Genomic DNA, 11,429 nt, shown 5'->3' with positions numbered 1-11,429 from the left:
TGTATTTATGTATAGAACGACCTTTTTCCGCTGCATATATTATGTTGTGTTTGGATGAGTTTAGGGTGCCTGGGAACCCCACGAGGTCGGACCCTCATCCTTTGTACTGTATCTATGGATGGTGTTTGTGATACAGGGACAAGTTAGATTACATTTTCACCCCTGGGTCCCATATCCAAGTTCGAGGCTAACACACACACACACACACACTCTCTCTCTCTCTCTCTCTCTCACTCACTCACTCACTAACTCACTCACTCACTTGTCTATCTCTCCCCATTCTATGAATGAAACCCCTAGGGTTTCTTACTCTCTGTAACTCCTTAGAGCCCTCTCAGAAGCCCTAAGCCTCTCTCTATCTCTGTTCTTCTTCAAGTTATTGACTCCGAAAACCCTATCCCCTCTGAAAATCCAACTCTTGCACTCTCTGATGCCCTCCTCTCTCGAGTTCTCTTGATCTCTGGTTCTACAACCTCCTTAGTTCTCTCGATCTCTGGTTTCGAACAAAAGCCCTAGAACTTACTCTCAGTTCCTCCTCTCTCTCGGAACCCTGAAACCCAAACTCTCTCTAAAATCCCGCGAACAAAAAGATCTAATCTTCTACCTCTTCTCAAACTCTTTCTATATTCCCTCTATTTGTTTTTTTCTCTTACAGAGGCTTTTTTTTTTTTTTAAACCATAGATCTTGAACTCTCTATGAAAATCCTAAACTTTGAAACCCCAAGGACTCAAGGCTTTGAGACCTTAGCTTCTCCTCTGCATAACCTAGGGGCCTTTCGACGACACTATGGCGAACGGTGAGCACCCCAAGGGGGGGTGTTTCCAGGGAGCAGGTTAATGTGAACCTTGGAGAGATCTCTTTAGATTCCGAACATGTTCCCAAAAAATATAAGTTTTTTTTCTTTTGATTCTTTCTTTTTGATTTTTTTTTTATAGATTTTTTTATGTGTATGATTGCCTTTGTGTGTGATCTAAATGTGATGTTGTTAAGATGTTTCGATGTGTTAGTCGTTTGAATTTGGTCAAACTTCAGGTTAGGGTTTGGTTCTCAAGTTGAAGATGAGTCAACTCGTCTTCACTCGGTGAGTTAGGGTCAGGTTGACTTGCACGAGTCAACCCGTAGGGGGGTTGTGTTGACTCGGTAACGTTTAGACACGTGTGGGCCTCAGGTTGTTTCTTGAACAGGCTTGGGTTATTTTGAAATTGGGCCTTGGGTAAATTTTGAAATGGGCGTGGGTTATTTTAAAGTGAAGGGGCTCTGTTTTTTTAAAAAAAAGGTCTTGGGCTTTGGTAATTTTTTTTTTTTTAAAGGAAAGGCCCGAGTTTTTTTTTTTTAAAGGGTTGTTGGGTCTCAAGGGTTTTGAAATTAAATGGGCTTGGGTTAATGTTTCTAAATGGGGCTTCAGTTAGTTTTTTAAAATGGGCATTGGGTTCGATTCTTTTTAAGATAGGCCTTGGGTCACAATTTTTAAAACTGGGTCTAGGGTCATTTTTTTTTTTTTTTAAATAGGCCTCAACTCTTTCTTCTAATGTGAAATGGGCTTGGGTTTAAAAATGGTTTTGGGCTTGAGTTTTAAAATGAGAGTTGGTCTTCAGGTTTAAAAGCTGGTTTGGGCCTCGGGTGTTTTAAAGTTTAGGAGTGGGCTTTGGGTTTTCAATGTTGTTTGAATCCGAGTTGGAGGTTCCAGTTTGGGTCAAAGGATTCAAACTCGAGGTCGAGTTTGGGTTAGAAGTTCAGGTTAGAGGTTCGGGTCTAATCCTTGTTGAGTCTAGGTTCAGGTTCAAGTATGAACTTGAAACCTAAGATGAGGCATACTTGCATTCACACTCACACATATAGTTATCGTATGGATTGAATAAGATAGGAAGGGAACCCTTAAATTTTACCTTTGCCTTTTCTCTCCTTCGGTCTTCTTCTCCTTTTTCATTGTCTGTCTGGTGGGTGTCTGGTTGGGAGCTTCTAAACTAGCCTCCGAGCTTTGAGTGGCTCTCTGTAATTGCTCTGTCTGTGCTGATTGCACTATGTGCTCCCCCTTACACAACTCTCTTTATGCCCTCTATTTTTTGTCTCATGCTAATTCCTCTAACTTATTGTGGCTGGTTTTTTTTCTTTTAATGCTGATTGCTCACTGTTCCCTATGAATTTTCCTCGTAGGGCTCTCCCTCTAATGCTCACTTTTTTTTTTTTTCTCTCTCTCTTACTTCTCTGATCTTCACCCCCTTCTAATTGCTCTCACTTTGTCCTGAAAGGCTCTCTAATGGTTCCTCTTCCCCTTTCTAATTTTTGCGTGAAGCTTACCCAATTTTTCTTTGACGCTCTCCAATTTTTCTCTGAAGTTCTCTGTATCTTGAATTGTGCTAGACTCCCTATTTATAGGGAGTCTAGGCAGGGTTTTGGCGTCCAATTGCTTCCCCGCAGGAATCCCCTTCAACATAATTCCCGTCTAACCACCTGCCCCTTTATTCCCATTATTACCTAACTCGGGCAGAGAATATTTTTAACAAACTTCATTCTCCATCATTGCGCACATGTGAATTTCTGTTTATTTATTATTATTTTTTTGAATTTCATTTAGCAACTAACTTGCTATTTCCCTTTATTTGTCTTTCAGGTGAGCATGGGATTTCGAGGATGCTCCCAGCTATTCCAGCTAGCAAACAGGGATTGGATCTGCTTTGATTTTCATTTTCATTGTATTTTGTAATTTTGTAATTTTCATATGTATTGAATGTACTTATGTATTTCCTTGTATTTTTGTATTTCTTTCAGTTGTAATTTCCTATAGGCACACATTTTTTGTATTTTTTTCTTTACATACTTTGTAGTGTATGCTGCAGCATTCCTCTATATTTCAACTTGGGGCACGTGCCCCTTTTTAATAGTGCATTTTTCCATCAGAACTTCAAAACCCATTTTCAATTTATCATTCCTTAGACTTCAAATGTTACGCCCCGAACCTGCAGATGGGTCCCATATGTGAATATAGTAACTTAACCTGTCTCTGTATCAATTAAAACATACATGATACAATACCAATTAGGGTCCGACCCCATGGGGTACACAGATGCCCTTAAAACATAAACATACACATCCATACTCATCAGATACACAGCGAAATATGGTCTTTCTATACATGTACAGTACCATACCAGAGTTTATACAAAGCTAGGATATACATTCCCATAATTACAAACCATACTTTGGTTGTCTACAAAAACCATCTCGACAACCCGGATACAAAAACTCATACCTAAAATAGGCACTAACAACAGCTAACGACACCCCCGCTTCCGATTGCTAGGATGCTAAATACAACTACCTGATGGACCTGAAAACATTGTACGTACATTTGGGGTGAGACACCTCTCAGTAAGGAAGAAAACATGTTATATCAGTGTATGGCATACCAATGTTATTTTACGCAAAACATAATACTATACAATACAATATAATTCGAAAACATTTCCATACAGTTCCAGTATTTTCAAAAACAAATTCTAGTACATATGATACCCAAAACATACGGTCAGTGTTGTCACACTAATATGCAACTACGATATGAAACCCGAAGCTTCACAGTGATTACATTGCCAATATGATGTAGCTCACACTAGTACGCAACTACTCCATGAATATGAAGCCTCACAGCGATTACATTGTCATACGCAACTACTCCGCGAAACCCGAAACTTCACAATGATTACATTGCCAATACAGTGTAGCTCACACCCCTCGGTGACCAGTCGAGATACATAGTGATATTTCACACCCTCGGAAATAGAGTCGGACACTCTCACCCACGGTTTTCACACCGGTACATGGCGTAGCATACAGTAATTAGCCACCACATAACTGTTTCGGCGTACGGTAATTAGCCACCCTAGCCGATTTCACAAAATCTCGAATCATTTTGGAGCTCACACTCCTATACATATCAGCATATGGTAATTAGCCGCCACATAACTGTTTTACAAAATACCTGGAACAATTACATATAACCATACATACCACACTTATTTGGTTTACGGCAAATAATATCGTTTTCCAATTCAAGTATACAGTTTATACTAATATGGATAACAGTCATTTCAATAATATAGTTTAAACAAAACAAACGGTTTTCCAAACAAAGCAGAGATGATACTCGAAATCTACAAATTTTCTAAAAAATTGTAACCCGAAAATCCCGTATTTTACCCTTTAGATTTCCCCAAATAAGTTACCAAAACATACATACAATTGTAGCCTACAAGCTTACCGATTCAGATTTCGAAAATAAACTGATATAAACTGAATCCCCTTACCTTAACTCGAATTCCAACTACGAACTCTACAGTCCCCAAAACTACGAACCGAGACTCCAAAACTTACAAACCACAGTACAATACATGCTTACAATTCGCACTACTACCCATATTCTGAATCAGAAATGAAAATCAAGCGTTACCTCGATTTTAGCTCGAAACTCGAAATCACTCAAAAGGAAATTCTGATCCGCTAGAAATGTAGAGAATCCTTCCCTCATCCTCGCAGTAACGTTTGATTTACGAATCAGGTGACGAACGGCGAAGAAATTAAGAGAGAGAGAGAGAGAGAGAGATATATAGAGCTTTGAGTTCTAGAGAGAGAGAGTGAGATTTTTAAGCAAACTTAGCTTGGAAGCAACCCTTTTGGATATTTATAGCACTTTAACTCGGGTGAATTCGTCGACAAATTGGCATCCTCGTCAATGAGTCCGCATTTACCTTCGTCGACGAGACAGTGGCCTGGTCGACGAGCCAAGGTTCTAGATTTTTCCCAAAATCTCTCAGAATCTCCTCGTCGACGAGACACTAAATTTTGTTGCCGAGAACAGAAAGGACTTTGTCGATGAACTCTAACTTCGTCGACAAAACTTGCCCAAATTACCACTTTACCCTTCTTTCAAATATTAAATCCACATACCACGGTTCGGGTTCTTACATCAAAAACTGGTCTTAACATAATTTAGCACTTAAGAACATGATTAAAAGGGTAATTAACTCCAAACTCTTGCCATTTTATGAAATTAAAATTTTGATCAATCTAACATTTGAAATGTTTTTTAGGATTTCCCCACTTTATCCAAAATTACAATGGTGTGATTTTAACAACCGGTTAGGTGCATTGGTGAACTCGGTTAGGTAAAACCCTTTGCAATCTATCAACTCAAGAACTTAGGAATAGTTAATCAATCAGCACAAACCTGACTTTCAAAATTTTCACTTAGGATCTCCGAAATGACCTACTAAAAATTAGGGTGTCTATAATGGAGACTTGGGATAAGCCTTTTTCAATAGGCAAAGAAAAGCTCAATGGAAAAGAATAACTTTTCAGAGGAAGTGTTTATATTACAAGTACTTGCAAAAGCAAGTTGTTGCATATTTTTTGCGTTTTTTCCCGTTTTGTTATTATTTTATAATAAAATATAAAATAATACTCTGTTTGGGAAAAAGTTTCCTGGTTTAATGCTTACGTAATCTCATAGCACAAAGCTATGAGATTTGTCATGCGTCAAAGCCTGATAGCCCTGGTCATTTAAATCTCACAACTTGGTCCTACGAGATTCGCCACGTGTCAAAACCTGATAGCCCTGGTCATTTAAATTTCGTAGGACCAAGTTATGAGATTTGCCACGCGTCAACCAAATTCAGGAATACGTGAACAACAGGCTCCAATTCAGGTTTTTAATTTTTTAAAATTCCGCTTGGATGTCTTGAAATATATACATGCACATATAATACTTCACTTTTTCATCCTTATAGGAAGATCCATTTGAATAATAAATTTAGAAACCATATCCCATATTGCTAAAAATAGAAATTTTATTTTAATATAATTAAAAATTATAAATGTTGACCTTAAATTTTAGTGTCACTCTTTTGAAGAATTTTTTTTTTCAAATTGAAAAAAAATTACAGCTATGGTGAGAAAGCATTGTGAAAATGTGAATGAATGTACATGGAAACCCATGCTTTTATTTTGGTTTTAAATTTTCACCCACTATATTCAATCAACTTATTTACAATCGGTTTGTCCCAATTCAATTACTCCCAACATCAAATGGAAAAGTCCAACAGATGCTCTCTAATGTAGAAAAATTTTAAATGCTGGCTTTTTCCTTTTCTCTTTTCTTTTATTGATTCACTATCTCAACGGTATGAGGATTATTTAGAAGCATTTTTATTTTGACATGTCTCATATTTTAAATAAAATATTAAAAAAAAAATTGGCTATATTTTCACAAGCTTTTGATTATTGCATTTTAATTTGCTCCATTTTTAAAGTTATTTACTAACTCAACAATTTTCAAGTCGTGTGCTTTGATATATTTTTAAAAGTTATGCTTCTCAATTTTAAAACATGCGAAGTGATAAGTCATTGTAAATTCTATGCTTACCATTTAAGGGTAGAATTGCTTGTATGATAGGAGAATTGCTTGTATGATAGGTGATAACATTGTGTTTCATTCTAAATCGTCATGCGTAACTTTCATTCACATATACATGTTGGGAAAAATGAATAAATATTCCCAATTATACATAAATAATACAACGATGCTATACAAATGAAATGAAAATAATCAATGCTATACAAATGAAATAAACATAATGCTATACTACTCAGTGCCGCAGCGAGGTCATCTCCAGGGTCGCGCTGGCTGCCGTCTGTGTCTGCCCTCTCCTTACTGGTCATCTGCATCAGGTGTCCTGTCCTATCGTCATCCTATCTGTGGATCATCTCCGTCAATAGGTACTACATAATCATCATCCATGCTAAGCGCATGGGGAGAGAACTTATACGATGTATTTGGACGAGAACGAGGTGGCATAGTAGGTGCATCGACCTCCTCCCCACAAAAAATATCGTCAAATAAAAATGACATCGAGGGGGTGGCAGTAGAGTCAAAAGGGGCGTCAGCCAGTCTATTGGACGATCTCGCAATATCAGCTCCAGAAAAAGGCGGATACGGTGCTGACGGGTTGAACACGTACTCCCCTTGTGCAACCGGTGGCCAGGAGGTGGGACTTAATGGACGACTGGAGGAAGCATGTCGTCCTCCTATTGGACCTGCTTGACCTCCTCGTACTGGAGCTAGTCGACCTCCTCGTATAGGTACATCAAGGCGAGGTGTAGGGATTCGTCGACCGTCCTCATGGACAAGGTCGAATGCAGCACTCATTAACCTATGGATTGTGGGACTTAAAAAGATATGATCTGCCTTATGTAGTATGCCAGTCTGCAGGTTACGTAAAAAATTGATTAAAACATGCAGATCATAACGTACACATAAAAAAAGTAAGTGTGGGTTAAAGTTTTCTTACGTGACTCAGATATACAGTAGCGGTCCTGTCGATGAAGTGTCGTGTGATGGAATTATAGTAGGTAAAGTATGGGTCATCGGGACGCATCAAATCATCCTCTGCCACTCCTGGTAGGATGTACTCTTGCCGATGATCCCACGCAGTCACGAATATCTCATACGTAGTCGCCCAATCCGTGACCCCTTGACCACGTCCATCCATGTCATGGAGGTCCTCCCCAAGTACATCTACCCTTGATGTCAAGAAGCAGTTGGGAATGCCTTGCCGATTGCCGAACTGCAGCATGACTTGGTCAGGGAGATACCACTCAATAATATGAAAGCATATGAGTGGCGCTCGGGCTACCCACAGGTCACTCCCAACTGCATAATCGAGAGGTAGGTCGGCTAGAATCTTAGTCGTGTAGGGCCTCCATTGGAACTGCACTTAAACATAAGTAAAATGTAAGCGGACTATACGTATATGGTAGAAAAATAATATTATGTGCTACACTTTAATCAAACTATACCTCATTCTCCCAATGCATGTCCAACTTGAACCTGTACCAAGGCAATGTGTGTTGCACAACCGATGGCGCCCTCAAGTCGTCCTTCCATCTATGCAAGATGAAACGTAAGTTTCCGAATGTAACGACTAGTAATTACTATGAATTAGTATTTGTGGTACTTATAAAACGAATAAGGAGGGATAAATGATGTTGGTACTAACCGGTATGCGTGTGGGAGTGGGTCAACCGAACGACGGCCCCTCTCAATCTACAGGAAATCTCGCTGCGTAGGAGCTAAGGATGGAAATCTCTCCCAGGCCCAAACCTGTAGTAAGCAGAGTGGGTCCGCAATCTGTGTATTTGACAGGTGAGCAGTGCGGCACATCTCCCTATAAAGCCAAGTCAAAGTCGCGGACCCCTAATTGTACGAATTGGACCAGCATAGTACTATAACTAACACCCTCTACTCTGGTGATAATTTCCCTCCCATATACAACAATACGGTCACTGGAACACTGCTTGAGCTTCTTGCCATTTAGATCGACCTTAGGAAATAGTAAAAACCTACGAAAAATAAAATTGTATAAGCGCATGACATAACACCTCTTTTTATTCATGTTAAGCTAATCAATTATAATATATTATGATTCATATTGTTATAAGCAAGCAATGAACTTCTCCGAATTCATATTGTGAGGACATGAGTAAGGTTGTTAAAATCAAGATCCTACGTAGGATTGCTAGGTTGGTTTGCAGAATCAGATCATAGAATTGGATTGAGGATCATAAAATTCTACTAAATACATCAATAAATACGAAAAATGATTTGCCTGCTTTTTCATCAATTTTTATCACATAAGCCTACTAAAAAAAGTAAAGAACACAATTTTTAACACAAAGCAGTCAAGAAATAACCATACAACATGAACACCCATTTTTCTATTTTTAAAAATTTTAGCAAACAAATGCTAAACTATCAAGCTAGCTTTATATATATATATATATTTGAGACCGTCTATCTAACCATACTTAAATTTTAGTCAAAAATCAAGTTTTTATTTTTCCCAAGAAATAAATAGTTGTGGCATTGGAGAAAAATCTTTGAATGATACTTTGTTCCTATTTGTTTTCTTTTAAAAAAAAAAAAAAATCTCTGTATCGTTCATTTTTTATATAAATTGAAAATTTAGCTGATTTTTTTGTAAATATTTTTAAAACACAAAATATATTTCCACAACTAAATCCTTTTGTCTCTGTTCTATTTTACATCTCAGCATCCAAACCACCATTCAGGCAATTGGACAAAATAACAAAGCAATTATAATGTAAATTAAATACAAATCCAAACTCACAATGCCAATCCAAACAATAATTCATTTTAAATTAAAATCCAATCAATAATTAATTTTTTTTTTCAAATACCAAATTTAAAACACTAGATTACAGCATATCAATTACATTACACATAACACAAGAAATGAAGTAAAATATTAACAAAAAAACCCTAACCTCAAATTTGGGCGTTTCGAAATGATGCCTTCAATTAGCCCAACTAATTTATCAACCACACTAACGATCTTATTAATCAAACAATTTCTTCAATCAAAAATATAAATTTGAATTCAAGAACAGATGAGAAGTTTTAAAATGAAGTTACCCCATCTGCCCCTTTTATATGTTTCTCCTCAACGTTCACGAGCAACGTTCAGCGAGCTAATGTTCACCTACACTCATACAGCCTCTGTCCTATCTACACTGCAATAGTCTCCTCTCTGGTCTCTCTGTTCTGTGCACATAAAATTGAAGGAGAAAAGGCGTTTGAAGGGCCAAAGCAAATCTCGGAAGATCAAGTTGCAAGATTTGTTAGGTGTCAGCTCACGGTTCATTTCCGCTGCAAATATCGCAGCTTCGTCCTACAAGATTAATTAACCAGCTTGCCACATGTCAGCTGCCAGTTCATTTCCCCCTACAAATCTTGTAGTTTGGTCCTACGAGATTTGTTTCCCAACATGCCACGGGTCACAATGAGAAGGCCTAACCTTTTAAATCTCACAGTACCAAACTACGAGATTACGTAAGTAAAGTTTCTCCCAAATAGAGTATTATTTTGTATTTTATTATAAAATAATAATAGAATGGAAAAAAACTCCAACGTTTTTTTTTGTTCAAGAGGTAAGGGTGAATTTGTGACTTTAATGACCTCAAGTTATGGATTTGATTCTTCACTTGTGGATTGCTCAATGAATTACCTTAGGCGCATCAATAAGTGAGCGGTAATATTTTGGCCTTGTGAGTTTGGTGCTGTATCGGGGGTCTAAAGGGCTCGTCGGTGGTTGGAGTAAAAAAGAAGAAGAAGAAGATAAGATAACTGTTAAAATTGCAGCTATCAAACAAATTACGCCTGCTGTTGAGTGCTAGGGAATGGTCTGATGCTGCTGTTGACTGCGAGAGAATGGTGTGTTTCACTTTCGTATTGTCAATTTTGGGTAGCACCATTTTTGCATTCCACCTTGAATTTTTAAAAGTTAGTAAAAATTTCTAACAAGTTAATCGTTAGTATATCTCACGTATATATGAAAAAATAAATTTTACTTATATTAAAATAATATTAATTTAATAAATTCAGTTAAAAAAATGATCAATATAATGTCTTGAAAACTAAATGAGTAAATCAATAATTTAATTTATTCTTAAAGTGTTTGGTCCAACCAGTGCAATCACTTTAAGTAAACCAATTAACATCAATATTATAAAATAATTCTATTATTTAAAAAAAATCTTTATATATATATATATATATATATATATGTAATGAAAAGTTACTAATAAATCATAAAAATATCTAGAAATTATGATGATATAAAATGCTTGTTAGATGTATTTTTCATAAAATTTAAAGAATAGATACATTATAAATCAGATAAAAATATATTTCAATATTTTTAAATTCAAGTGACTTATTCAAACATAATATCAAAAAATATACATAAACTAAAATTTTAAAATTATGTGCAAAATATGTATGATAAAGAAAACTCAAATTTATATTCATTAGTTGACCTTCGTTCAATTCAAGTTACTATATTATTCCAATTTTTCTTATTTTATTCAAGTTACTATATTATTAAAAAAGCGAGTTGAAAACAAGTCACCTTATGATTTTATTATAATCATGAATGCCCTTTATATATAATTCTCTTAGTTATGAAAAGTTGCATTACTATTAAGTTATGTTGATTTAACGATACTAAAACATCCCTACATAGTAAAAAAAAATCTGAGCACCTGGAGGATGCAAATGGTCAAATAGCAAGATTAAATTTTTAATAATTTTGGGTTGGAAAATATAAGATTTGTTTGCCAAGAGCAATATTCCAATAGGTCATAGAATTGTGTATAAGTATATACAATTGCATGAGTATAATTTTGATGTATGGTTCATATTTAATTAGATTAGCATTTACTAGCACTCAATTTCATGATGCACAAAAATTTGTCTCCAATATCTTAATGAATTGCATACAATTTATACAAAAATGTGATACATGATTCCTTGGAGGTGTTTTTTCCTAATAAATTATATTCTGTCCATAAGTAG

The sequence above is a fragment of the Malania oleifera genome, chromosome 10 (genome assembly GCF_029873635.1).
Source record: "Malania oleifera isolate guangnan ecotype guangnan chromosome 10, ASM2987363v1, whole genome shotgun sequence".
Classification (NCBI taxonomy): domain Eukaryota; kingdom Viridiplantae; phylum Streptophyta; class Magnoliopsida; order Santalales; family Ximeniaceae; genus Malania; species Malania oleifera.
The sequence above is the reverse complement of the archived record's forward strand: the minus strand, read 5'-3'. Positions refer to the sequence as shown.